This window comes from Eriocheir sinensis, chromosome 49 (assembly GCF_024679095.1).
Source record: "Eriocheir sinensis breed Jianghai 21 chromosome 49, ASM2467909v1, whole genome shotgun sequence".
In the NCBI taxonomy this organism is placed as follows: domain Eukaryota; kingdom Metazoa; phylum Arthropoda; class Malacostraca; order Decapoda; family Varunidae; genus Eriocheir; species Eriocheir sinensis.
The window spans coordinates 12,117,362-12,122,361 of record NC_066557.1 but is presented as its reverse complement, the minus strand read 5'-3'; the positions used below and the strand labels follow the sequence as shown (position 1 = coordinate 12,122,361).

General features: G+C 34.4%; 1 protein-coding gene across 6 annotated transcripts in view; it reads right to left on the bottom strand.

Moving 5' to 3' along the window:
* The window catches only part of LOC126981948 (innexin inx2-like), a 186,296-nt gene that overhangs the window by 94,013 nt on the left and 87,283 nt on the right, over nucleotides 1-5,000 (bottom strand). The window contains exon 4 of one of the 6 annotated variants that reach the window (XM_050833660.1): nucleotides 1,813-1,965. The exons of the other annotated variants lie outside the window; for them this stretch is intronic. The gene's annotated coding sequence lies outside the window, so the exon portion shown is untranslated. The remainder of the gene's footprint in view (nucleotides 1-1,812; nucleotides 1,966-5,000) is intronic. 6 annotated transcript variants of the gene reach the window in all.

The window sequence follows — 5,000 nt, the reverse complement described above, 5'->3', positions numbered from 1 at the left end:
CCCATCAACCTCTCGCTTACCAAGAAAGTTCAACACACTCCTACACAAAAACCACCAGTGGCTTCTGAACAACCTCACATGACCTGTTTAACATTTTCTTAATCATCACTAATATCAATGTCAGCTTCTACACCACCTCACATAACTTAACCTATTTAATATATCTTTTCCCTACACAAAAAACAACGGCTGCTTCTTAACAACCTCATGTAACCTATTTAACATTTCCTTCATCCATCTTGACCCAAGCTAACCTGACCTGACCTGGCCTAACCTCTCCTCGCCTCACCTCACCCAACTTTACGTCAACTGCCTCTCACCTCCGCAAAGTTCTGCATATCTGAGTTCCAACTTCTATTGCCTGACATTTCTTTTAGCTATCCTGACCTAGCCTTTCCTCAGCTGTCTCTCGCGTCGCAAACTTCTGCATGCACTCCGAACTACATTTTTGCTACATTATTATATATTTACAACCTCATTCAAAGTGTTCCAAGTTCTCCCGCAGTAAATGTCAGTTAACTCAAAACTCGACGGTAGCATCTAAACTGTTCCTCACCTTCGTTGGGTTAAAAGCTCTCCCTCAGTAAGATATGTCAGTCATTGCCAAAACTAAACTATCCGCAGCTTCTAAACTGTTCCTCGCCTTCGTTGGGTTAAAAGCTCTCCCTCAGTAAGATATGTCAGTCATTGCCAAAACTAAAACTAACAGAAGCTTCTAAACTGTTCCTCACCTTTGTTTTGATCCACACTCTCCCTCAGTAAGATATGTCAGTCATTGTCAAAACTAAAACTAACAGAAGCTTCTAAACTTTTCCTCACCTTTGTTTTGATCCACGCTCTCCCTCAGTAAGATAAGTCAATCATTGCCATAACTAAATTAACTGCTGCTTCTAAACTGTTCCTCACCTTTGTTTTGATCCAAGCTCTCCCTCAGTAAGACATGTCAGTCAATACCAACTCAAAACTCGACGGTAGCTTCTAAACTGTTCCTCGCCTTCGTTTTGATCCAAGCTCTCCCTCAGCAAGAAAAGTCAATCATTGCTGAAACTAAACTAACCACAGCTTCTAAACTGTTCCTCACCTTCGTTTTGATCCAAGCTCTCCCTCAGCAAGAAAAGTCAATCATTGCTGAAACTAAACTAACCACAGCTTCTAAACTGTTCCTCACCTTTGAGTTCCTACTTCACTTAAAATTACTTTTATTTTTGTCCTGTTTGCTCTATGCTATTACTAAGAGAGTAGATCAATGGGTAATATATAACCCTTAACCCTAAATCCCTAATGCAAGATTGAACCTTTTCGTCCTACTCCCTTATGCAAGAGTAAACCATTATCTCCACTCTTTAAATCTCATGCTGCCCATTTTCTGAAAGCAAGAATTGACCACTATTTTCGCTTCTCAGATCTTTGCTCTCCAATTTTCTAAAACAAGAGTAAATCAATGTCTCCACTCCTTCATCATGATGCTGTCCAATTTCCTAATGCAAGAGTTAACCAGTATCTCTACCCTCTCATCCTTTTGCTGTCCAACTTCCTAATGTGAGAGTAAATCAGTATCTTCCCTCACACCCATATGCTGTACTACTTTCTAATGCAAGAATTAACCAGTATCTTTGCTCCTTCACCCCTTTCACTGTTAAGAAAAAAAGATTAACTTCAAAGTGCAAGAATTAACCAGTATCTTCGCTCCTTCATTATTTTCAATTAAAAAAAACATAATAAATATATTAACCAACAGCTCTACAAGGCTCACAGCTCACAGCGTCAAACCAGTGAACTCCCACGGCCCATTGTGAACACGTCAACACCAACCGTTTTCTCTGAGGGTGACAACATTTAACGGGTGACCGTGGGGTGAGGCGGCTTAGTGAGGGGTCAGGTCACCCTAGCAAGAGGTCACACAGGTCTATGAGACTTAATTTTACTCAAACCTGGAGGAGGAAGGTCCGGGAAAATGATGCTTACCTGCAAAGAGAAAAAAGAGAGTGGTTAGATGATGGGAAACGAAAGATGGAAATATGTGAAGAAAGAAGAAAAGAAAAGAGATAGTTGACGGGGAATAAAGGAAACGTAAAAAAAATAGATGATGCAAAAAAACAAACAAAAACTGGAAATATGTAAAAGAAAATAGTTGACTGGAAAAAGACTGTAAATAAAAGAAAGGAAATATAAAGATGAAGTGAAAAATGGAAATATGGAAAAAGAAACGAGAAAGGAAGTAGAAATAAAAGCCAATAACATTAGAATGAGGGGAAATGGGAGAATAGGAAGCAGAAGGAAAATGTATAAAAACTTGATGAAATTTATGAGGAACCTAATTTGATGAAAGCGAAAGTAAATAAAGTAAAAAATGTGGAAATGTATATGTAAAAAAAAAATGCGAATGTAAAGAAAACAAAATGAGGGGAACGAGAAAACAAGATAAAGGAAAAAGAATGAAAATAAGAAACAGTTTAAGAAGAAAACTATGAAGATAAAAAAAATATACTGTGAAAAAGTAAGAAAATAGGAAATTGCACAGAAAAAAGATACATGTAAAAGATCGAGAATTGGAAAAGAGTAAATTGAAAATGTGAAAATAGGAAGTAAGCAAAGGGAGAAAAAACTATAGACATAAAAAGTAAGTTAAGAGAAAACTGTGCAGATAGGAAGAAAATTAAGGAGAAAAGTACGAACACAGTTATTGGAAGGGGAAAAAATGAAAGATATAAAAAAAGCGAACGGAAGGAAAATTAAATAAGGACAATAACAAAGACAGGAAGGAAAAGAAAGGAAAAACTATGGAAATAAGGAATAATTTAAGCAAAAAAAAAATTTGAGAAAAGTGTATGAAGTAATTATGGGAAAAAATGGAAGAAAAAATGGAAATATGATAAAAAATGCGAATGAGGGGAAAATAAAATGAGAAAACATGAAAAAGAAAAGTAAGAGGAAGGAAAAAGGATAAAAATAATAACAAGTAATTTAAGAGAAAAGTATGAATATAAAAAGGAAATTAAGACGAAAAGAATGGAAATAATTAAATGGATAATTGAAATATGTGAAGAAAATCGAATCGAAAGGAAGGAAAATGAGAGAAAATAAAACAGAAGAACATCAGACCATAAGAACATAGGGAGTTTGAAAATAGAACAAAAGAACATCAGACCATAAGAACATAGGGAGTCTGAAAATAGAACAAAAGAACATCAGACCATAAGAACATAGGGAGTTTGAAAATAGAACAAAAGAACATCAGACCAGAAGAACATAGGGAGTTTGAAAATAGAACAAAAGAACATCAGACCATAAGAACATAGGGAGTCTGAAAATAAAACAAAAGAACATCAGACCATAAGAACATAGGGAGTTTGAAAATAGAACAAAAGAACATCAGACCATAAGAACATAGGGAGTTTGAAAATAGAACAAAAGAACATCAGACCATAAGAACATGAACATCAGACCATAAGAACATAGGGAGTTTAAAAATAGAACAAAAGAACATCAGACCATAAGAACATAGGGAGTTTAAAAATAGAACAAAAGAACATCAGACCATAAGAACATAGGGAGTTTAAAAATAGAACAAAAGAACATCAGACCATAAGAACATAGGGAGTTTAAAAATAGAACAAAAGAACATCAGACCATAAAAACATAGGGAGTTTGAAAATAAGGGAAGGGAAAAAAGATGAAGAAAGGAAATTATATGATGGAAAAGGAGGAGGAAAAGAAAAGGAATAAATGAAATAAAACAAGTTAGAAGAGGGAAAAGAGAAGGGGAAAAGAGGAAGAAAAATAATGATGGGAAAGGAGGAAAAGGAAAAAAAGAAAAGAATTAAGTAGAAGGAGGAAGAGGAAGAAATGAATAAATTGAGGGAAAAGAAAGGAAATAAGAAGTTAATTAATGAAAAAAAAGGAAAATAAGAAGGCAATTAATGAGAAAATAATTAAAATATGAAGTAAATTAATGAGAAAAGAATGAAAATATGAAGTAATTTGATAGGAAAAGAGTGAAAATAGAAAATAAATTGAAAAAAAATCTGAAAAAATAAGAAAATTGTGAAGAAAAGTAAAATAAAACAGAAATTTCAGAAAACAGGAAAAAAAAAAGTTTTAAAATAAGGTATGATTAGTTTGAAAATAAATAAAAAAAACCAGTGATAAAAACTGTACTAGAAGTAGAATAGTAGTAGCAGCTGTAGTAGTAGTAGTAGTAGTAGTAGTAGTGCAGGTAACATTAATATGGACAAAAAAACGTTAATCTTTCTAGACGTAAAAAATAACAATGAGAATATGATAAATGTGTGTGTGTGTGTGTGTGTGTGTGTGTGTGTGTGTGTGTGTGTGTGTGTGTGTGTGTGTGTTTCCTTTGTAAGACATTATGGTTTCTGGAACAATAAATCTCTCTCTCTCTCTCTCTCTCTCTCTCTCTCTCTCTCTCTCTCTCTCTCTCTCTCTCGCCCATATATCAGGCCTATAGCTAATATCTTTCCTCTTAGTATCATTACCCATTATCTTGGGAGAGAGAGAGAGAGAGAGAATAATGGAATAGAAGAGAATAGATTTAGAATAAGTAAAGAAAGGAATAAAAGAAGAAAATAAGAAAATAAGATGATGAAAATAGGAGAAGAAAAGAAGGATTAAAAGATTCTCAGCACATTCATTTGTTTTCCTTCTTTTCCTTTCTTTTTTCTTCCTTCTTCTTCCTTTCTCTTTTCCCTCCTCCTTTTCCATTATAATTTTTACCCCTTTCTCTTTCTTCCTCTCTTTTTCTTTCTTTCTTTCATTCTTTTCCTTATCTCCCATTTTTATTGTTTCCTCTTTTTTTCCTCCTTTTCCTCCTCCTTTTCCATCCCTATTTCCTCTTTTCCTTTCTGCTTTTCTTATTTTTATTCTCCCACTTCACCTCCTTCCTTCTTTTCCCTTTTTCCTCCTCCTCCTCCTTTTCCATCATTATCTTTTCCTTCTTCCTTTCTTCTTCCTCCTTTTACTTCCCCCTTTTCCTCCTCCTTTTC